This window comes from Mus musculus, chromosome 13, assembly GCF_000001635.26.
Source record: "Mus musculus strain C57BL/6J chromosome 13, GRCm38.p6 C57BL/6J".
In the NCBI taxonomy this organism is placed as follows: Eukaryota; Metazoa; Chordata; class Mammalia; order Rodentia; family Muridae; genus Mus; species Mus musculus.
The window spans coordinates 108,667,939-108,692,308 of record NC_000079.6 but is presented as its reverse complement, the minus strand read 5'-3'; the positions used below and the strand labels follow the sequence as shown (position 1 = coordinate 108,692,308).

At 40.3% G+C, this 24,370-nt stretch overlaps 1 protein-coding gene and 1 pseudogene across 1 annotated transcript in view; both read right to left on the bottom strand.

Moving 5' to 3' along the window:
• Pde4d (phosphodiesterase 4D, cAMP specific) overlaps nucleotides 1–24,370 on the bottom strand; it is a 1,301,793-nt gene that overhangs the window by 1,263,661 nt on the left and 13,762 nt on the right. The gene's annotated exons all lie outside the window — the stretch shown is intronic.
• Rps3a3 (ribosomal protein S3A3) lies at nucleotides 20,866–21,729 on the bottom strand (annotated as a pseudogene).

Here is a 24,370-nt window from a genome sequence, read left to right as displayed (position 1 = left end):
GACTCCAGAGTAGGAGCTGTGGGTGATGCAAGAAGGTGATCATGAGAGAACTGGGGGGAAGGAGGTTATAGTAGGAATCCTGATTACACTTGTGCAATGAATCCTTTTAAGCTTGCAAGCTTCTTAACATGCGTGCATGCAAACACACACACACACACACACACACACACAGAGAGAGAGAGAGAGAGAGAGAGAGAGAGAGAGAGAGAGAGAGAGAGAAACTACAGTGAATTGCAGAGAAAATTAATTACAGCAATTCCTGCTCTAACACCTGCTTTAAAAACATTTTTTTTTTTACTGCAACTAACACATTAGGGAATAATTTAAGCAAAGCACAGGTTTTGTGTTTATTTAAGCATCATTCCATCATAGTCTATAGTTAGAGTAATGACAAGAACTATAGACCCTGGACTTCACCAGAATCCTAATACTGTGCAATTACACCCTAACCTGCTCCCAGTTTCCTCCACTTGCTACATGAGCTGCACCTGTTTATACCTGGCATCTAATTGCAAGAAACCTCACTCCACAGAAAATCAGAAAAGGGACCGCTTCCACAGCAAACTTTAAGGAATTATATTTATCTTAATAAATATGTATTTATTAACCATGTAATGTATAACCATGTATAACATTTTATTAGATCTGTATTGTATTCTACTTATAATGCATAGTTGACTGTTTTCAGCAGTCTGTCCCCAGTCCAACTTTTCCCATGATTTCTGAAGTTATTGCTGTGTTATTATGTGTAGCAAAGGGTTTTTAGAAATACATGTGCTGCAATATAGCAGAAATGACTGTATAGTGAAAATAAGATAAGAATGCATTTGTGGAATGTTAGTATATGTCCTTCTCTGTTATCAAACTAACCAGCAAGATCTGTTGGACCTGGCCAAATCAACTATCTCAATTTCAGGAGTGATGAGCAAAACAAGGCACACAGAAATATCTGAAACCACAAGGTGACACGACTGTAATTTCTATCACACAACCACTGGCAGGTGATGCTAACATTCTATATTGGGTTTTTTCCCTATAACAATGACCGGATAAAGTGGTAAACATTAGATCATTGTAACAATAACGTGCCGATCTTTTCCCCAGCAAGTTTCACTGATGTTCTAAATTCTATCTGTCCTCCAGACAATGAACCCACTTGTAAATTTACAAATGCGTTTGCGATTATACGAGGAATAGTTATATCATGTTAGGCGTATTTACAACCTTGTTATTGTTTCATGTGAACATGAGATATTATTTGTGTCAAGTTGACAAGGGGTGGATTGTAGTGGCTATTCCTGGTTGTCAACTTGACAATATTTGGAATGAACTACAATCCGGAATTGGAAGGCTCACCAGTGACCCTTATCTGGAGGCTTGGAGATTCTTATCTGGATCTTGGTTTGAAGATCTTGAGCCATAGTGGCTATGGATTCCAGAAGATTGAATCTCCGAGTTTAAGGAACACACCTTTAATCTGGGCTATGCCTTTCATCTGGGATTAAAGGTGTGGTGGAACACACCTTTAATCTGGGCTCCACCTTCTGCTGGAGACAATATAAGGACATTGGAAGAAGGGAGTCTAGCTCTTGCTCTTGCTCCTTCGCCTGCTTGCTGCGTGAGACTGAGTAACTGCTAGATCCTTGGACATGAGGTGTGTAAAGCACAACTGTGACAAAGAGCGGGCAAAGGCATGATGGCTGAAACTGGCTGAAACTGATAATCTGTGATGGGGGGAGTGACAGTACAGGAGACAGGGTAGGGTATGAGGAAATAGAGAACAGGTCACTATAGAATCTAAATAAGATTTCCTCACGATTTTTACATGTTTAAGAGCATCTTGCCTCCTGGGCTTATCCTTTCTGTCCAGCAAATCCCCCAGATACACTGGATCACACACAGACTATGCTGCCATAACTAGGAATAGATGTTTCTTCCCAGAATCCTACGGTTCAAATGAACTCCCCTAAATTCATGAATTGGAAGCTCGGTGCCTAGTACAGCAGTGTTTAGAAGGTGACCAGGTCATGGAGACGGAACCTCACAAATGACTGAGTAACCTTAATCATTAGGACGGCCTGGTTATTATTAGATAATTAACCGTGTAATACCATGAAGATAGTCATCCTTATCATACCCTCTCCATTCCATGTACCCGTGTGCCTTGCTATGCATGGTATGCTGTAGAATGCAGCCCCTTGCCAGCTGCTGCCTCTATATCTCTGGCCTCCCCAGTCTCCAGAAGAGCAACTTCAATACTTTCATATATAAATTGCCCAGCCTGGTATTCTATTAGAGTAGCAGAAATGGACTCAGACTCCATAAATTTGGTCCTGTGTTTTGTCTTCATCGAGTACGGCATATTGACGAGATCATTTAGAATGCCTCTGTTGCCAGAACATCTTTCCAATTTTTTTCTTCCTGAAGATTTAGTTATGAAAAAATATCTCTTGCATTTATCCAAAAAAGACAAATTTCTGAAATGCCACATTCAATTGTCACGAAGACCTGGTGCCCTTCTGATAACTACCTCTGCTCCAATAATTCACCCTAGCCTGGCTCTCAAAAGACCCACTTAATAATTATTATCTTCCAGTTTGATAAGCTAATAACCGTAACACATTCATCTTGCCAGATTACGGGAGGGTAGGAATAGAATAATTATTGTAAATCATATTACAGGTCTTGGGCAAAGTTCACCATAGTAATTCAAAAAGCCAGAAGGTGATGTGTCTAAAAATCAAGATTTCTGAGTCATCGTCTCTTCTGAGTCTGTGCTGACTCCCTCCAGATCTTACAGAGGCTGTTTCATCCAGATCCCTATGTTCGGAGCACTTGAACTCCTCCATCCCACTATGTGAATGCTGTCTGTTTTGGAAGCATATGCCCTGCACGGCAGAGCAACTATGTCAGAGAGCGGCCGAGCCAGTTGAGCTAGAACATGGGGGAACTTGGAAGGGGGGACGAGTTTCTCGTGTGACAAGAGGACCTCCCTCTATCTATCTATTCCTAGTGATTCTGAGAAGGAAAATAAGCATAAAGGGAACAAGGGCAAACACTGGAACTCCAAGTATTTTAGAGTTGTTCTATTTTTTTTTTCTCCCCTTGAAAACAGCTGAGTATTATGGCTTTCTAGCTCCAGCCTTTTAGAGGAACACATACCAACGGCCTGAGCTGTGAGCATGGGCTCAGAAGATGCCTTGTACAAGGTAACATGAGAAATTAAAGGTGAATACCCCAAATTGTCTCATATCAAGCTCCATCAAAGTCTCACCCTAGTCTTGATGCCAAACACAACCCCAGACCCCAGGTAAAGGAGTAAGAATGGGCGGGTCTTAATTCTTCCTACACTGTTGCAGTAGGGAAGTGGGGATCCCAGCCCAAATTTGTACAGGGGTGAGGTAGCAAGGCCTTTTAAAGGCCATTTAACAGGAGAATGATGGAAGGACATTAGGAAGGCTCGGTCAGTATTGAAAAGACCAGCGAATGTGTTGGGGCCAGCTATGCTTATATATTGGCCACTGAGAAATTTGGAATTCTATCCTCCTACATGAATGGGAGGTAGGCTCCGTCTCTTTTGATAATAGGTTTTTTAAGGAATGTTGATTGTTTCCTTTAGAAATATGTTTGGGTTGTATGAGATACACAGACATATCAAAGATAGCAGAGAAAAGGTCCACAAAAAAGTAAGGTTTGTTTTTTTTATAATAAATACCCCCCCCCCAAAAAAAAAGATGGTTAGGAACTCTTGGAGCATTGACTAGAACTCGAAGCACCTTATCCTGGCAGCTCTTATCTTTCCTTCTTAGGAAGATGCTAACAAGACTAGACTTTCTACAGCTGGCTAGACTATCAGATCATCACAGGGGTGTGGCCTTGGACTCTCAGAAACCGTTGCTGGGATGGTTGTGTTTGTTTGTTTGCCTGGTGCCTTTTGATATGGAGGGAGGGAAGGATGTGTCAGGTACACTGAGGACCTTAGCACAGTCATAGATCAAGTTGAGGAGGTTTAAAGAAACAGCAGAGTGTGGGCAGGAAAGAAATTTTCTCAACACTTAGAAGCCAAAGGAGCTATCTGTCCACCATTAACTGATGGCATGCACATGTCAAGTCACTGTAAACAAGAATCCCTTTAGCATCTGCCAGCTTGGCAGTCTAGGCGAAGCGGCAGGGCTGTGGACCTGGAAATGCATGCAGTAGGTGAGGAGCCAGGAAAAGAATGGAGAAGCACAGAGAAAAGGGGCAACTACACTAATCAAACAAGCATGTGCTTCCAAGTGACTGCCCTGCCTGGCTTGCTCTACAGCAGAAAGGCTGGGCTTCTCCGTAGTGTACACGATGTCAAAGGTCTTTAAAATATGCTTTCACACAGACTGAGAGGAACCTAGTCTAGTCTTGTTAGCATCTACCTAAGAAGGAAAGATGAAAACTGCCAGGATAAGGTGTTGCATGTTACAGTCAAAGCTCCAGGAGTTCCTAACCATCTTTTTTTTTTTTTTTTGGAGGTGAGTTGATATATAAATATAATAATTATACCATTATATTGTATTATATTGTTGGATGATATCATATCATATCATATTTGGTAGATTTGGTTTCCTATAGATGGAGGTCTGTTGGCTTGAAAGAGAATGAGGATTCTGTGAAGGGTGGGAGTCAAATGGCCATATATTTGCATGAGTGTATGTATCTGTCAAAAATTACAGATTCCTACAATAAGGATTATAAGATGCAAATAAATCTGATTTTAGAGTGGGTGATAAGCCTATGGCATCATCAGACATTTCAAGGATCGTTTTATTCCTCCTTTAACATCATGAGAGTAAAAGCTGCTCTATGGTTTTTTAGGGTCTGTTTTGTTTTGTTTTCATATTCCTATAATGCCCATAATTCCAGTACCACGTGAGTCTCTGTTCATTTCCCAAACTCTGGTATTAATTAAGTCTGGACACACAATGAAAACAGGATCCCTACAAAAGGTAGTCATTCTTGGGAAAAAAATCACAAAAAAAGACAATGGGGGGGGGCAAGGTGTCACTATGGAGCCCTGGCTGGCCTGAAGCTCACTATATAGAAAAGGCTAGCCTGGAATTCATAGAGATCTACATGTCTATGCCTCCCAAGTGCTGAGTTTAAAGATGTGATCCACCACAGCTGGCCTAAGACAATGTTTTTGAAGGGACATGGTTGGAAAATGTATATCATTTGTAGAGGCACTTAACAGGAAATAAAACGCAATAAACTCTCCAATAATACCAGTTAATTGCAAAGTACGTGTACTCATCCTTCAAAACAGGAAGTTATGCAAATGAAGATGGGGGGAACAAGTACCCAGGGGAACGAGGCTGAGCATGTGGGTTACACGGGTGAACCAGACTCTCTCATGCAGGCAATGTCATACTCTTCACTTCTTGCAACTGAATTCAACCCTGGCTAGCTAGAACTGCAAAAGCCTTCTCTGATGGAGGACATGCTGGTTCACAGCCTCAGTGGGAGGCTACAGGACCATCATGGATGTCGACAAATGCTAGGACACACAAGCTGCCAAACAGCAAGGATAACAACCACCACTCCATAGCAATTATTATAACTAGCACCCTGTTGCTGCCAGCACTGACAAACAACAGATACAACAATACTGATACCTGAGGTCAAGTCAAACGGCTTCTTCAGCCAAGCTCTATTTGCTTCAGATCCTGAAGCCCCATGTGATTTGCATGACCACAGTCCCAGTGGCTACCAGAGTGTGGGGAAAGAAGTAGGAATAGCCTCCCTACAAACATCTACACTGCAGACAACTGCCCAAAACAGGAAGCAGGAGAGTGTTTAGTTCCCCCACAAGCCCAAGACTGACACGTGCCAAACTACATCACTTTCTTTAGCATGGTTGGTGTACAGCACCTCTATAAGATCCTTTCTATTCCTGGTTCCCTTTACAGAGTGTGGGGGTGGGGGTGGGGGATATTATTGTCTCAATCTGTAAGTCTTCTTCTACCATGCTCAAATAATGTCACACTTTAAACTGTGTGGTATTCCTTGAGCATCTCTGGCTCGTCTTCCCCACTATGCCTTTTGAAGGCAGGTATTTCATGGTGGTCATGTGTGTTTTTATCTCACCCTTATCCCCACTGGGATTAGTGCCTTCTAAAAGCTAGCCGCTTCGTGCATGTCTGTGTTCCTCACACAACTGTGTTCCGGGGCAGCGCAACACGTACAGTTGGAAGTGTGCCACATCTACTCAGCAGGATCAAATTCTTCCGAAGCAGACCTCTTTCAGTGCAGCTCACAGGAGATCTCTGCCTTAAAGGCTTCTGTCTAGAAGCAAACCACAGTAGGATGGATTATAAACCAGCCCAAACCACTGAAGATTATATGATGTGAGTGCGGTTTTGGAACCACCCAAGAACTGGCATAAAACCTCCCTGAGGTTGCCAGCATGCTCTCTGATGGAAGCAGAATAAGGGCTTAGGCCCACAGTGGGATGTTCAGGGAATCCCTGCTTTCAGAGCCTTGTCTGACATTGCACAAACTAAACAAAGGAAAAGCCTTTGAACCACACTGCCTTTGACAAAGAGAATAACAAGGGCACCTGAAGAGTACTTATTATTTTTCTGTCTTATCTTGGGAAGCAAAACAATGTGTCACTTGGCTCAGAACGGAAAGGGGGATTGCATTAATGGACTGGAGATTCTCCCCTGCCCACTTGAATGCAGAAATCTTTAAAAAGGTTGTAATGAGAATTTTATCTCTTCCTCGGATGCTACCCTCGTACAATGGTTCGTATTTTCAGTTGTCATTAGCATCAGGTGACACGTCTGTAGACTCACCTCTCCAGGAAATCATAATAGCCCTCTTCGATAAGGTTATTGAAGAGCAATAGAACAGAACACAAACTCATTATATCCCTTCCTATGGCACTTACAGTGTTTCTTAACAAATAAAATCACAAAGACATTCTTATTTGCTGCCAAATTTGAGCTTCAACCAGGCTTTAGGTTAAGGAGCCTCTCTAAGTGGTGTTCGATGAGTAATCTGAGGGAGAGGGATAAGGAGAAGTTCAAAGTCCAGAAAGGAGTTTGCACAACCCACTGACAAAGACAAATGGTAGCAAGATGGACTTCCAAAACCACTGGCCTCATATAGGTGCATGTAGGTTGGCCTTGTTCCTGTTGTATGTAATAAGAAGAAAGGCTATGTTCCCAAAGTTACCTTTTCATGAGATCTTATTCTGAACTTCTGCCATCAGCCAGCTTGCAAGTAAATGGGCAGGAATTCTTTAGAGAACTGCTTTATTTTCACAAGGAGACCATAAAGAACAGTGCTGGCCTAAGAAGGCTGACTCAAAACCAAAGGGGCATCAGTGACCCCCATCATTATGACCAATCATCTAGTGAGTCAACGTGATACCCTGTGACTGGTCTACGTGGAAAATAACAGGGTTTTCTGCTGTTCTGACATGTACACTTCACAGGACAATAAGAATTATAAATACTGAACATCATAATGGTCACTGAGCCCCCACTGTATTGTAAGAGAAGAAATGGGGACGACCAGCAGGAGGCCAGGTCTCCTGTCTCTAACCCCCATCCTGTTCCTTGAGTTCTCATGCTTTCCACCCCACCACCATTGCCATGGCTCTTCACTTTCCTGGCTGTGGTCCCAGGCAGATGGAGAAGGAGCCTTTGTGTAGAGGCTGATGGTGGATTGCAGTGGTCACTTCTAACTGTTGTCAAGGTCCAGTGGCTAAAGCCAGAAGAATCTATGGTCAATACAGTTCTCTTCTATTTGAGATTCTTACACACATCTCTCTCCTTCCACCATCTGTTCAATGGCCATGATTAAGCTAGCAGTACCCCCAACTGCATGACTCAAATATGATGAACCGAACCAAAATTTCTAGGCCATCCTTGAAAGAATCAAGAGAGCCTGCAGGGCTCTTCTCTGGGTCCTCTGATCCACAACTCGGTCAAAATAAGAGAATGTGTGGCTATGGAGGTGCTGAATCCCAACTGATGTATTTGCAATGCAAGCCGTAAACCAAAAGCACAAGGAGAATGCACAGGAGTCTGAAAGACTGCAAAAATAAGAGACTCGGGATGCCTGCTGCTGCATAGTGTCTTCTAAAATGACAGGAAAAAAATGTACCCATGAATTTTGAACAATAGAGTCACATAAGCAAGACCAGCATGATGACTTCGGCTACTACACCAATGTGGCTGACAGAAATTCCACACAGCCCTAGCTCTAGAAGATGGTTGCTGAGAGTGAGAATCAGTTGCCTCCAGGGCCAAACTCCCACATAGGCTGTCCAAGACCAAGAGGCCAGCCATGGACACATACAGCAATGAGCAAAGCTAAATGTAAACTCAGGAGGTTATATATGTGTAATGATGATGATTACAGAAGAGATCATAAATTTGGGGGGGGGGGCGGAGATGAAGGATTTAGTGAAGAAAGAAGAATGGAAGTAATACAGGAGATATGTTTGTGTATGAAATTCGAAACAACAACAACAAAACACCTTTAAACATGCAGTGAATATATTAAGCTGGAGTTAACTCACCAGCCAAACACCTTTTCATCAGCCTTTTACTCATCAGTATCTGATTAACACTAAATGTAAAGATAATGAAGAAGGAAAGCGGCCTACTACCCATGGGATCTGTGAATCTTTACAGGGCCTCAGCTTTTTCTGATTCTAGCCCATGAAGATGCTTGTAGAATCAGTAAGAGTCATTTCATCTCATTGGTGAATAGCAATGGGACATGCTCAGAATAGAGGAAGAAGGGAAGAGCCTTGTAACTTGGGAGTGGTCTCCTTCAGAATAAAAGACTTACTTCTTTCCTGAATTTTCTCAGCAGTAAAATTAGAGGCAGAGCTAGATGCTCTTTAAAAAAATCTGTTCATTCTTTAACATTTTAGTAATCTATATCCCGGAGGTTATTCACACGTGTTTCTATGTGTTTTTAACTCGCTTTTCTTTATTGCTTAGCTGGCAAAATGAAATGTCAGGCTTCTGTAGTTTCTAAGAGTCTGTGTTTTGAGTATTGAGGCTTGGGTAATGTGGCCTTGGAGAGGCTTTCAGCCCAAGGGCCTCTGTTTCCTAATCTTTAAGGCAGGCACATGACTCAATGTTGGTTCAAGTCCAAATGTCATATGAATGGGAAGGAACCTGAGGTACTGAAGCTAATAATTGATTCCGATGCAACACTTAACAAATCTTGGGCAGTTCCTATCATTGATTCTTACTGATTGGAGACTTAGCTTTAAATTGAAGAGTAGACTGTCTGAAAAAAGAAGATAACCTTAACTCCTTGAGATCAATAAACCTTTCTAAAAATATGTAGAACTGGAGAACCCGTGGGGTTTTTAGAAAAATCTAACACCATTTTAAAACCTGAAAATGCTGCTGGTTTTCATACTGTTAAAAAGTCTCTCAGTAGAAAACTTGTCACCACAAAATATTTTACTGAACATGTTCTCAAAAAAACGATGAACTCGGGGTGCCTTTGTGGCAAAGCTTTGGGGCTCCCCTGCCCAGGATTTATATTTCCTGTCTTTTGCTTCACAGGAGACCCTTAGTAGTGATCTGCTAACACATCTTACAGAGCTGCTGATTCATTGAAACTCACTAGCTTTAATGTCAAGCTATAAGAAATACACATTAAAAATAGCGAGCTAGCTTGAGCTTTCTGGGACATGGCTAAACTGAAGTCTAAATGAGGTAAAACGTGTGAGGAAGAGTCATTGACGCTACAGTTAGTTCCCAAGCATCTCTCCACACAAGGCTGTGTATGTCTATCAGCTCAACCCTGCTCAGCAATGAGCGGGGACTGTAACCGGTCTCTGCACAGGCCAGATAGGCAAGAGACGTGGAACACTCCTGCCCTTTGGAAATGCTGAAAGAATGAATGATCTGACCTCAGCGAGGTCCAGAAGAAAGGAGAATATAATCAGGAACAAGGCATTCCCTTTCACGCATAGTTTTGGATTCTGCCATTTCACTTATGGGAAGCCTACATGGTTGACCTCACACATTCCATCCTGTAGGTGTTGCATCATCATCTCGAATTGTACTGACCGAAGATACAAGAGCGGTCAATAAGATCCATTATAATATTTACTCAGAATTGTCCTTTTAAAATTTGTTATTGTTATTTCCCTCAATATCCTAATTAATAAGCAAACCTCAACTTTCTAGGTATTCATATATAGAGAGGGAGGAAAATCATGATATATAAAGCAGTCAATATTAACTACCATAGCAGCCATGCACTGATGGCTTGGAGCATAGCTAAGAAACTGGATATAAGGAACTACTGTACTGAGGCTCACAACAGGTAAGGGGTAATTACAAACAGATGTGACTATTCTGAAAATGGCACCAATGATGACAACAGTGAAAATGAAAATCACACGGACTGATGAATGTACTGAGCATGTACACACCCGACATCATTCTAAATGCTTTAGACAGATCTTGTACTCTCACAAAACTTGGCCATTCAGACACACCCCACTTCTTGATCTATATCACCCAGGGGTCATGCAGGTTCCCCTGCCAGCTGCCTGTGTTTGGCTACAAGATTGCGGGATGGAGGATGGAGAAGACAGAAGGTTTGTCCTGGCTCCCCTGGGCCTTGAGCAGTCTGCAATGACAAAGGGGCTTCTCCAATGTCTTGTCTGGTTTCATCATAATATCAGCTTCCTCTAACTGGCATAAGCCACACAACAGTGCTTTCCAATGGCAGATTCTGTGTTTTGGAGTTAGCAGGTGATTCTTGTTCTCACTAATATTTAGATTTTCTGGCAATGCCATATGATGGCTCAGCTCTTCTTCACCTGAATAATGAATTAAGTAATTAAAATGATTTTTCTTAATTTGGGGGCCATTATGCTTTTATTTCTTTAGATGATAAAACGGAGAAAAGGCTTTTATAAAATTGCAAACAAATGTGGACCCAGTAATTGTTAAATTGATGGCTCTTGAGTACCACATAACAGTCTCACTTTTGCAGGACTAGAATATTATATGTATAACATAGGATACTAGACTTCTATATGTTTCTTGTTTCATGAACAATGATTCCCTATTAATATACTGTCATGATGCAAATCATCCCCCAAAATACGTGGACATGATTTTTCTCATCTATGAGATTTCTTGTCTACATAGTATGTGCTTAAGTAACCGTTAGCATGGCGTCTTGAGTTTTCCTGAGTACCTTAAATTCACTGTTCCAACTTGAAGAGGTCACGAGCTTCTATAACTGAGTACCAATCCCTTATAGAGCAGAAGGATGTATCAGTGCTGTTAGACAGTATCTTTTAAGTGACCTCTATCCTTGTTCTCCAGTAAGAACGTATTTATTCAGTAAGAGCCTTCTCGTGCACTCTGTCTTGTAACGTGTCAGCCATACCTTATGTAAGAGCGGTTCGCTTACACTGCCTACTCTATAGACTTATAACAAAAGCCATACAAATGGTGAACACACAGAAATGGATAGTTTAACTACACACAAGAATATACTCGGCTTTAATTCATCTAAATGTCTATACGTTTTTATATTTTCTACACATATATTTCCTATAAATATATTTTCTATGAAGAGTGAGCCATTAGATTAAAAAGTTATAGATATATGTGTACAGAAATCATTTTCAGCAAAAATGGATAGTTTACCCAGTATTAACTTCCTAAGATTGAAAATAAATCATATTGACTTGTCGATTTTAAGATAATAATGTCAAGCTGTAAAAAATGAAGAATGTCATAAAAATAAAAATAATCATTAGAACTTAAGAGAAAATACCTATTAATACTTTTTTCCTTAAGATTCCTTTATTTTTACTCAGTTAATATTGTATGTATTTTATGGCCCTGTCTTTTTTAAAATTGACATTATATTGCACATGCTTTATTATTTAAATAAATGTAAATGTTCACACTTGTTAAATAGTTGCATAAAACTAAAGGAAATAGACATCCCATAACTTTGTGTCATGCTTTGAGTCTTAGGTGATGTGTAGTTTTGTTAGAGTGTAAGTAGTATTTCTTTGATCATCCCTTTAGAAAGAGGAGCATATTCTAGGTTTTTTTTTAATTAGGTATTTTCCTCATTTAAATTTTCAATGCTATCCCAAAGGTCCCCCATACCCACCCCCCCAATCCCCTACCCACCCACTCCCCCTTTTTGGCCCTGGCGTTCCCCTGTACTGGGGCATATAAAGTTTGCAAGTCCAATGGGCCTCTCTTTGTAGTAATGGCCGACTAGGCCATCTTTTGATACATATGCAGCTAGAGACAAGAGCTCCGGGGTACTGGTTAGTTCATAATGTTGTTCCACCTATAGGGTTGCAGTTCCCTATAGCTCCTTGGGTAATTTCTCTAGCTCCTCCATTGGGGGCCCTGTGATCCATCCAATAGCTGGCTGTGAGCATCCACTTCTGTGTTTGCTAGGCCCCGGCATAGTCTCACAAGAGACAGCTACATCTGGGTCCTTTCGATAAAATCTTGCTAGTGTATGCAATGGTGTCAGCATTTGGAAGCTGATTATGGGATGGATCCCTGCATATGGCAATCACTAGATGGTCCATCCTTTCGTCACAGCTCCAAATTTTGTCTCTGTAACTCCTTCTATGGGTGTTTTGTTCCCATTTCTAAGAAGGGGAAAAGTGTCCACACTTTGGTCTTCGTTCTTCTTGAATTTCATGCGTTTGGCAAGTTGTATCTTATATCTTGGGTATCCTAAGTTTCTGGGCTAATATCCACTTATCAGTGAGTACATATTGTGCGAGTTCCTTTGTGATTGGGTTACTTCACTCAGGATAGCCAGAAGCTGGAAAGAACCCAGATGCCCCTCAACAGAGGAATGGATACAGAAAATGTGGTACATTTACACAATGGAATACTACTCAGCTATTAAAAAAAAAATGAATTTATGAAATTCCTATTCTAGGTTTCCCTGGGCTAGAGTTCTTTCTTTTTTCTTTTTTTTTTTTTTTTTTTTTTTTTTTTTTTTTTTTTTTTTTTTTTTTTTGAGACAGGGTTTCTCTGTGTAGCCCTGGCTGTCCTGGAACTCACTCTGTAGACCAGGCTGGCCTCAAACTCAGAAATCTGCCTGCCTCTGCCTCTGCCTCCCGAATACTGGGATAAAAGGCGTGTGCCTAGCGAGATATAAGGTACAATATGTAAAACATATGAAACTGAAGAAGAACGAAGACCAAAGTGTGGACACTTTGCTCATTCTTAGAATTGGAAACAATCACCCATGGAAGTTGTTACAGAGACAAAGTTTGGAGCTGAGACAAAAGGATGGTCCATCTAGAGACTGCCATATCCAGGGATCCATCCCATAATTAGCCTCCAAGCGATGACACCATTGCATACACTAGCAAGCCTTTGTTGCAAGGACAGTGATATAGCTGTCCCTTGTGAGACTAGGCCGGGGCCTAGCAAACACAGAAGTGGATGCTCACAGTCAGCTATTGGATGGATCACAGGGCCCCCAATGGAGGAGCTAGAGAAAGTATCCAAGGAGCTAAAGAGATCTGCAACCCTATCGGGGGAACAACATTATGAACTACTCAGTATCCCGGAGCTCTTGACTCTAGCTGCATATGTATCAAAAGATGACCTAGTCGGCCATCACTGGAAAGAGAGGCCCATTGGTCAGGCAAACGTTATATGCCCCAGTACAGGGGAATGCCAGGGCCAAAAAATGGGAATGGGTGGATAGGGGAGTGTGGGGGGGGGGGGGCCTTTTGGGATAGCATTGGAAATGTAATTGAAGAAAATACGTAATAAAAAAAAAAGAAAAATAAATAAATTAAAAAAAAAAAAGGTGTGTGCCACCATGCCCGGCTGGACTAGATTTCTAAAACAGGTTGAATTTCTAAAAGTAGAGTTTCTGAGCCAAGGGAGTAGGTTTAAATGTTTGAGACATGTCACCAAACTGTTTTCCAGAATAATCTGAATTTCCATATAAATGATAAAAATCACTGAAGTGCTTCTAAAAACTATTCATAGGCTCTAAAACTTGTTTTCTTCAGAGGGAACATCTTGCTCCTATTCACTGAATCAAGTACAAAGCTACTTGCTCAATTAAGACTTTTGAATGGATGGATGACTCTTGTTTTCTTTCCTGTCTCATTTCCTTCCCCTTTAAAATCTTACAAGAACAAAGAAATGGAGAATAAGTATGAATAAGTATGCAGCATGCATCAATTTGTAATAGATTTTGAATTTTTCGGAATGAATTTTCCATTTTCATGAGGTTCATGGTAAAGATGTCTTTTTTGTTGTTTTCCATTTGTCTTATTCCTGTTAAACTTCGGAGGAAATTGAACTAGGACGTCCTCCTTGGTGCTGAGTGGTTCTGACAGTGCAGGACTCGTTCACAGCATCCTAACATAAGTTAAAGAAGATGCTTTGTTGATGGCCAGGCAGTAATAGGCACAAAGGGAAGCTACAATTTTTCTTCTCTGTCTGCCTTGCAGAATTTTAGAAAACTATTCATACACTGTTCTCTAATATCTCAAATTACCATTATTTACCACCTCTTGTAAAAAATGACAGGAAAAATTGTTCAATCCATTTTCCTTGGTTTTACAAATTGCCATCCTAATATTCATAGCTGTGTCCAATGCACTGGACAGTCATGATGAATCACAGTGAGATATTAGGCTACACTCACAAATTGGGATGTGTATCACCTGGCCCCAGCTCTGCCACTAATCATGAGATCTAGGCCACTTCTAATATCTCAGGATCTGGTTTCTTATACCTGTAAAACATGAACATTGCTTTCCTAATGCTCAGAGAACATCCTTCACATTTTTTTTCATTTCTGTCCCTTCTCCTTCTGCCTCTCTTATTTGAAAGGACAATTGAGATTATAAGATGATGTTTTTGTATTGAAGGAAAACCTGCAGTAGCCATTTTATTAACCAACCTAATCCCTAACTATATTCTAACTATTAATTCTTACATCAACAGGTGAGAGACCATTACAAGAAACTACAACAGATCAAAGTTCAGAGTTGTGGAACCAACCCATTCTGTCTACTTCCTTGTCTCCTGCCTCACAGGGCAAGGGAAAGCCAGGCACCAAATTGAGAAACAGGATGTGCACCCAGCAAGATAATATTAAATAAAATATATCCCTTAAAATACCAATATACTAAGAATTTAATATTTTTAATTATAAAAAATCTTCAGTATAGAAATGGTCTACATATAACATTCCATTTAACATGCGTTGGTCTTAGCAGAAAAAAGAATTTTCTGAAATAGCCTGGGAACTGTGACACATTCGTTGGTGAAATAGTTATTTATACATTAGAGATGAGGAGTCTTATGAAACAGTGCTAAGCCCAATTTCTCAAAATTCAATTTCCAATTTAATAACCTCTGTGGAACTCGACGGTATTTATTCACTTTTCTTCAGCTTGTTTCTCTACTGCAAACACTCTTTAAGGAATTTATATTACTTTTTAAACTTAATATACATTTTAAAGGCAAAAATCTAAAAGTCGTGCTATACTCTGGATGCTGAATGTCCCCCAAAGACCTAGACAATAAAGGCTTGGAGCCAGAGTGGTGCTAATAGGCGACGGTGGGACCTCTGAGAGGTGAGGCCTACTGCAAAGGCTTTAGATCACTGAGCGTGTGCCCTTGAGGAGGAATATGGTAGCTCAGGCCCCATCCTCTTCCTCCTTTGCTCCTAATCATGGGCTGAACAGTTTTGCTTCACTACACCCTTGTGTTATTATGTGGTGTCTCCCATGTGCCCAAAGGGAAACTGTGCCCAATTGTGAACTGAGACCTTCAAAATGCTGAGCTAATGCGAACATTGTCTCTCTGTCCCTTTAACTCCAATCCTCTGTGGTTATTTTGGGGTTAACAAAATATAATATAGAGAACTAAGAACTCAAAGGGCAGGACTGTAGGAATGAAATTAATGTATGTCACTATCGTTAATTAAAATCTCCGGGCTTTCTCAGGTGTGGTGGATGCTGCCAGATCTCAAAATTATCAGCTTATACATCTTAGGAAAACTAAAGAGACTGTACACGTTTCTCTGGGTAGCAAAAAGCCTATATTTCCCCTACATATGCACATACACATACACACACACACACACACACATACACACATACATACACACACACACACACATACACACATACACACATACATACACACACACACACACACACATACACACACATACACACATACATACACACACACACACACACACACACACACACACACACACATACACACACACACACACACACACACACACACACACACATGCTTCAACAGATTCAAAGATCAAAATCACGTTCCAAACTGTTGACATTTACTGTGTGAGGTAGAGATTTCAAATCATAGTTCATGAATGCAGTGCGGAGATCGGGACTGGACGGAAGTAAGACCAGTCTGGAATTTAGAAATAGCATTGCTACATGAAAGCCCCAAGAGATGAAAGCAAGTTTTCCTCAAGTCACCATCACTGGGAGACACTGAGATCCTTCGGTAAAGGAGAGACATCGGAAAGCTAACACTCACTAACGGCTCGTGTGGTTTTTGTGCACTGTAATTAGTGACCTCCAAGTCAGCTTTTAAGGGTTGAAACAACATATTTGCACACGTCAGGACACTACGGGGGAATGTTTTAGGAAGGGATTTAAGAAGCTGTTGTATAAACTCTCCTTTCAACAAGAAAGCAGTACCTGCTTCACTAAGCCCCACGAAAAGCTTGGGGAGAAGCTTGCTAAACATACAGAGTACAGGATTTCAATTTGTGAGCTATTTGCTTCAGTCCCCTAACTAGGATACAAAGACTTTCCTGTAAACTGTAGGAAATATATGCACACACATACATATATGAAATGAGTTAATTTAAAAATACCAACCTTCTTTTTTTCTTTCTGAAATTCTTTGGGCAAAACAAAATATACTACTTTAGGTTTATGTTGGCCCAAAAGTATATATTCAGATATGCGTTGCTCTAAAAACACCTTTATATACTTATACTTTTGTAAGCTCAGAAACAAAAGTTTCTGCTGCAATTGCCTTTCTCAGCACTCTGCAAGAACTTCAGCTGGTAGAGGCATTTATCTGAGGGCATTAGCCTTGCAAGGTTCACAGGCTCTGTGCCCATGGACTGCAGCTTACACCTGCTCCTCTTTCAATCAATTAAACCCTACAGTGGGTAGATGAAAAAGCCTCAGGTGCCATTGCCTATCTTATACAACTGAGTATAGACTTGGCCAGCTTTGGAGATGTTCTTTGGAAGTCTCCCCAGCTTCCAAGATCACTCCAAAATAAATATAAGAGGTTTTGCATTCAAAAGCCATCTGTACAGGGCCAAAAGGCCAGAGTCAGCATCAGCATAGATTCTTCTTGCCTAGCTCAGACTGTGTGGCAGAGACCATAGGAGTCTCCTGAGTGTCTGCTCTGCTTCTTCCTTTGCATATAGCACTCCAGATTTTTGCTACACATATAATTGCTTGCCAAGTAGACAGACTTTCCCAACTTTGCGTGTACCTAAGTGAGTCCATGTGACTAAATTCTGGCTGAGAAGATGTAAGAAGAAGGTTGGTCTGAGCCTCAAGGGAGAGAAAGTCCTCTGCTTTTCTGCTGATTGGGAAAAAGTCAATAACTAAGAATTCATTCTCTCTTCTCTTCTCTGTTTCCTCTCTAATATACTCCCCTTCCCTGCTCAAAACAGGGCCTCACCATGTTGCCCATACTGGCCTCAAACTCCAAATGATAAATGATTCAAATGATCCTCCTGCCTCAGCCTCCAGAGTAGCTAAGAATTCACACACACACACACACACACACACACACACACACACACACACAGCCCTGTGCCAGTGCATCCAAGAAGCAGTGGTTCGGAATCAAAAGTTGGCCTTGGCCATGGAAGCTACATGCTTAAAAATGGGCTCCAGAACTAACAGGAAACTGGGTCCATGGTGACCTTAAAGAAAAGCCATGCCAGGCTCAGACTGCCTATCACCAAAGATGAAAGCTTTATATATTTAAGCCATTTGTGAGCTGCATTATATGTAGCTGAATGTGAATTCTGAGGCAACGCAGCTACTCCTCGCCTTGCCTGGGCTTTCTTCCACCTAGTCCTTTTATCCCCTTCAAAAGTGTGTTGTGAACTGAATTCTCATAAATTCAAACTTTCCAGCATTCTTCCTCCTTAGTCATACACACCATTTCCCTTCAGGAGACAATTGCTCCAAGGGTTGAGGAATGAGCATCCTCTTTGTCTGTCTCTTGAGCTCAGTGGGGAACACAGCTGTTTGACAGATGGCATTACTTTTTTCCCTCTTCTCTCCGAATGAATACTAACTGGAAGGCAGGTCCCTCTGGTATGAAAATGCTGCCCCTGATCGTCCTCTCTAAAGCCTTTAAGAAAGCATTTTTACCACCTTCCTACTGCCGCTTTCTTCTCTCAAATGCAAGAACAAGGGACTAGGCAGAGCAAAGAGTGAAGACTGATGTCACAAAAGAAAGCAAAACTAAGTCATTTTCCAGATGACAGGAGCAACTGCCTTGGCCTTTCATTAGCCCCACTTCTTAGCACACGAAAAGCAGTAGCCCTATAGGTCCAGTAGAATATTGGTGGTTTAAGTTTCTAGTTGAGTGACAAGACCTGAAAGGCAAAGCTGTCCACGGGAGAGCTGGCATTTCTGCCTCCCCTAACTTTTATAGTTCATACAATTCAATTTTGTTGGGCTTCAAAGGGTAATTCAAAGACCATTTTATAACCAAAGGCTCTGTAGGTCTCAAGGAATAGCTCATCGATTAGATGGAAGGAAGGTGTGAGGATTGTATAGCCATTTTGCAGTAGCCTTGGGAAAGACTTGGTTGTAATTATTATATTTGTATTTATTTCTATAGGTGTTTCAGCAACTTTCCATGCAATAATATGAAACCCAATAGCATGCACTGGGACACCATGGAGGGAGGGTGAGCCCTTGTGGGATGCTGAACATGATTTAAGTAGAGAAGGTTTTCTATTTTCTATTATTCTAAGAATACAAATAGCTAAATGAAGTTTCCACTCGGGAGAACTGAAGAAATGTGCTTACACCAAGCTGTCAGATGCAATACTCAAGCCACATCACACAACAGGGCCACCATTGCTACTACATCTGGGATCGAGAAGCTGCCTCCCAACAGCGCTTTGCCCCAGTGATGAAGTGAGTAGCCACAGGGAAGGAAGGGGGCTCGTGTATCTTCTAAGATCTAGAGCTCACCTAAGAGGGAAGCTGCTGACTCTTCAGCTATAGCTGCCAGATCCCAATTCATAGATTCCTAGTGTATTCCTCAATAACAGAGCCAGCACCCACTCCCTACCCTTTAGACTTCACCTTTCATGACTGGATCCTGAGACTTAGGCCAACTTCTAAGAGCAAGCAGGAATCCCACTTGTGGCAAATAAAAAGACAGAAGCCAGTGTCTGTCTCACTTCACGTTAAATCTCATAAATCCCTAAGCACTCAGAAATGTTTCACGGGAGCCTGGCTAGGCAGAATTCCTCCAGCACTCTAGGCCATTAAGAAGGTTTTCTAGCAGTGGTGACTAATATTGTCAACTTGACAAAATCTAGAATCATACAAGGGACAAGCTTCCGGGCATGTGGCATGCCTACAAGAGATTATCTAAATTAGGTTTATTAATAAAATGAAGGTAGGCTGAGCACAGCATTCATTACTCTCTGTGCCTCAATCTCTTGCAACTATGTCTTTCCCATGGACTAAACAAACCAAGGGGCTGTGAGCCAAAATGACCCCTTCCTCCCTTAAATTGCTTTGTCTCGGTATTTTGTTATAGTAAACAACAAGTAATTAATTCAATAACTTATCTGCAGGAAAGTCTAAGAGATATTTTGAGCTTTACAAGAAAAAAAAAAAAAAATATATATATATATATATATATATATATATATGTTAGTAATGGACAGAACAAATCCTGAGAGACTATACATGATGCACACCATAGATTCATTTACTTTTTACATTCATATTAATAAGATTGTATTAATATGTACAGTACATTATATATAGACTGGACTGGCTAAAAAAGTCATTGAACAGGGATCTTTTTAAATTGATTTTTATGTCTTAAAAGTATACTATCTAACTCAATCTATGTTTAATATCACTATCCACTGCATGATTGCTTATGAGATTAATGATAATATCACTACTCTAAGTTTTCTGGAACCTTTTATAGAAAAATATACTCTTTCAAGAATCTCAATAAATAGGAAGATAATGCCAAATGAATTTGGATGTCTATAAATTGAGAGAGATATAAAATATTGAAAACCAACCTCTAGAACTTAGTTGTAAATACTTTAGATATAAATCATTTAGGAAGGAAATGAAAGAAAGCAGCCATACTTGAAGGGATTTCTCTCATTTGACTACCGAGAATGCCATCTAAGTAGCACTGGCCATGTTTATTCCAAAGTAGCTAACACAGCAGTAGTGCAAAGAGAACAGAAGTTCATGAAAGGAGCAAAGTGCACCATAGAGAACCGAAGGAAGCCTTAGTTGATGGCTAGTGCAGCTGCCCATTCTTCTCTGTAACTGCCTTTGCAGTAAATTGTACAGAGAATGCAGCACTGGGCGAGTACTAAAGATTGTGATCACTAAGCCGACAGGAGATAGCAACACAGATGAGAATGGCAGAGCACCATGTGGCATATCAGGAAAACCCATCAGTCCCTGGAAGCTATCTGCTTACTGTGGTTACTTTCACTTGTTTTAATTTTATTTTTGCCACAATATAGAAATCAAGATGCTACAACTGCATTTTTTTTTTTGATCACAAATAGGACTTTTTATTTGTCACTATTAAAAATCTGGATTTTATACTGATTCTTGGACTGGCGGTTCATATCCATCAGCTCGCTCAACCTTAGCACCCGTCTCGTCTCCAGCTGCTTTGCCAGAGCTGCCGCCTTCCCCATGCAGCTCCATGAGCTTGCCCAATTCAAACTTGGGCTTCTTCAGCATTTTTACTTTTCTAACAAAGACGTCATGGAGAGGATAAATGGACTGGCAAGCCTTTTCTATGTCTTTACCAATGCTGTCTGGAATCAGTTTATTAACTACTTCCTTCAAGTCATTGGTCTGCACCTCTCGGGTCATGATTTCCATCATCTTCTTCCGGATCTGGCGGACTTGCTGGTGCTGCGCATAGGATGTCTTTCTTATCTGGTTGTTGCGTTTCTTAGAGAAGCCAACACAGAAAAGTCGGAGCAAATACCCATCGGTCGTCTTGACATCAACGTGAGCTTCAATCATGGTCTGCCACTTCTTGACCATGGAGCACATTTTGTCCCGGGTAAGATCCATACCATGGAAGTTAGTCAGACAGTTTTTGCCCTGAACGTCCTCAGTGGTTAGCTTGAATTTTCTAAACGCAACTTCATCATTCTGTAGATCGGCAAGGCTCACTTCAAACACACGACCCTTGAGGCCATCAGAGGCAATTTTGGTTCCTTGAGTCCTCGTGACTAGTGTCTTCCCGATGTTCCTAATATTGAACATGGCTGGAGCTTTCACATCGTACCAGTCTTTCTTAGAAAATGGATCGACCACTTTCTTCTTAGCTCCCTTCTTGCCACCTTTCGTCAGGCGCTTGTTCTTGCCGACCGCCATGGTGCCGACCGGAGAGCCAAAAGCTACAACTGCATTTTTTAAATACTATAGAATATGAAAATATATTCAAGGTACTTGGAGACTTAGAAGACAATACTTAGGAGACAAATCCAAGGAGGGGCACCATGGGTGTCACCACACCTCTAAAAGTATATTGTGCATTAGACTAATATCTTTTGGAAAAAAACTTTCAATTTCTTACTAATAAATCATTATACACACAAGTTCCAAGTGATAGCTACATATCTATATCTCTATCTATCTATCTATATCTATATCTATATATATATATATATATATATATATATATATAGTATGCTATAATCAAATCCAATTACCTTTTTTACATCCATTCATTCATCACTTCAAACTACTACATAGTTACTCTTCTGCTTTTGAGTGCACTTTTTCAGTTATCATGTATAAGAGGGAATATGTGGTGTTTATCTTTCTGTAGCTTACTTATTTCACTTCTGATAATGCCCTTCAGTTCCACTTATGTTGCTAATAACCAGAACAGGATTCCACTCTTCTGCATGGCTAGAAATACACCATTGTTTTTATATATAAACATTTCCTTCATGTAGTCACCTACTGGAGTATACCAAGGCTGATCTTACCTTTTAGCTTTTTGAAAATATTTCCACAATATAGGCATGTAGATGGCACTTGAGCATGCTGAATTGATTTCCTTTGGCTAGATACCATTCAGAAGCCATCTAGGATAGGCTAAAGGCTAGCAGGTGATTTTCCTGAAGGTGGCCCAAGATTTTTGATGGTCTGCAATGAGTGAGCTCTAAGAGGCAATGCCCAAGACTTCCTCTCAGGATTGCTTCTTATAGTTGATATGCCTTTCCTGTCACTATTAAGCTAATATAGCAATTCCTGACATTAGCCCACCCTATTGGGTAGGTTTTCTACAGATCAATGAAGATGTACTCTTCTGTAATACTTCTATGAAGGCAAACTGATGCTTTCATAAATCCTAATAATGATCCTATAGGATTTCTAAATTTATAATTTTGAGCTCTCTGTAATAAGAAATCTGCAATTAGTGCTCTGTAAGTCTTCATGTGTCCTGAGCTAATTGCACTAAAGATAGAAATCAGGCATGAAACAGATTTATGATCAGAGAAAACATTCTTTCTGGGCTGGTTGTAAAACCATTATGTGATAATGAAAGGTCATAAAAGGGAATGAACAATTTATTATAGGTGCAAGGACAAAAAATAAGATATTGTCTGGTTTATCTATACAAACCTTCAATACTAAGGAGACAAAGGGCAGATGATTTCCCTCTTGATAAACAGTGCTAACTTAAACATAAGAATTATGTTTCAAACACTTAATGAACCTATGAAGCTAGTAGCGGATAATCAATGTTTAGTTAACTAGCTTTAATGGAACACTTGTAAACATCTCTGTTGTAACTTCTTATTCAATTTATGATTTGAGTTTATGTTTCAATTTGTTGTGAAATTTTGGGGAAAAAAAGATGCTTGAAATACGACGTGATCATGTATCCTGAGAACATATAAGAACTGAGAACAATAGGCAAATGGGTTTTTTCTTAACTACTAGAGAGAGAGAGAGACACATTTTTCTTTTAATGACAAAAGTAGTCCCCCTTTTTTCTCTTAGAAATAAAGATTAGAATCAAATTTCAAGATGAGTATTTCCTTCTGAGACTCTCTAGCTGACAAGGAGTTAAGAAACTCTCAGCCTTGGACCAGAAAGGACTTGGGGGTGTAGTGAAAGCTAAGAGCTCTTCTACTTAATTCTTGCTATTTAACAATTAGGTGTTAATCATCCAAAGCCATTGGCTTCTGGCCACAGAAAAACTTAGAGTCAAGAAGGTTAACATTCTTAAAATAAGCAGCACTACTCTACCAAAACCAAGTTTTGCCTTCCCCACGCCCCATAGTTAAGAACTATTATCCAAAAAGGAATCTTAAGTTTTTTCAAATATGATTTTTGAGTCTATTGAGATAGTCACATGATGTTTTACCCTTTATTCTGTTGATATTGTATATTAGGTTTATTGATTTATATATACTGAACAATAACTCTACATCCCTAAATTAAAACTAACTTCATAAAAGTAAATGAACTTTTTGAGGTACTTGTCAATCAGATTTGTTAGCAATCCGGTATTTTATAACAGGTTTTCGAAGGGTTCACTATTTTTCCAATTCATTGGAATAGTTTGAAGAGAACAAACTCCTTAATCTTTGTATTTTTGCAATGATCTTTTATAATTAGTAAGTGCTTCGCTATTCCTTCCTAATCTTCATCCTCCTTCCACCCCACAAGTAATCGCCTTTTGTCCTCACATACACACATACATACATACATAACACATACATACATACACACACACACGTGTGATGATGATACAACAATATATAGTTACAAACTATACGTGTGTGTGTGTGTGTGTGTGTGTGTGTGTGTGTGTGTGTGTGTGTGTGTATCTGTTTAAATATAGATTGTCTACACTGGTCTTTGTTGTTTCCTTCCTTATAGTAATTTGCAGTTTAGTTTGTTCTTGACTTTCTAAATTCCTGAAGAATCTCATTAGGTTGTTTGTTTCCACATTTGCTCTTTTCAATGGAGCTTACTGAGAGAAACTTTCAGTGCTGCTTTGGCTATATTTCATAAGTT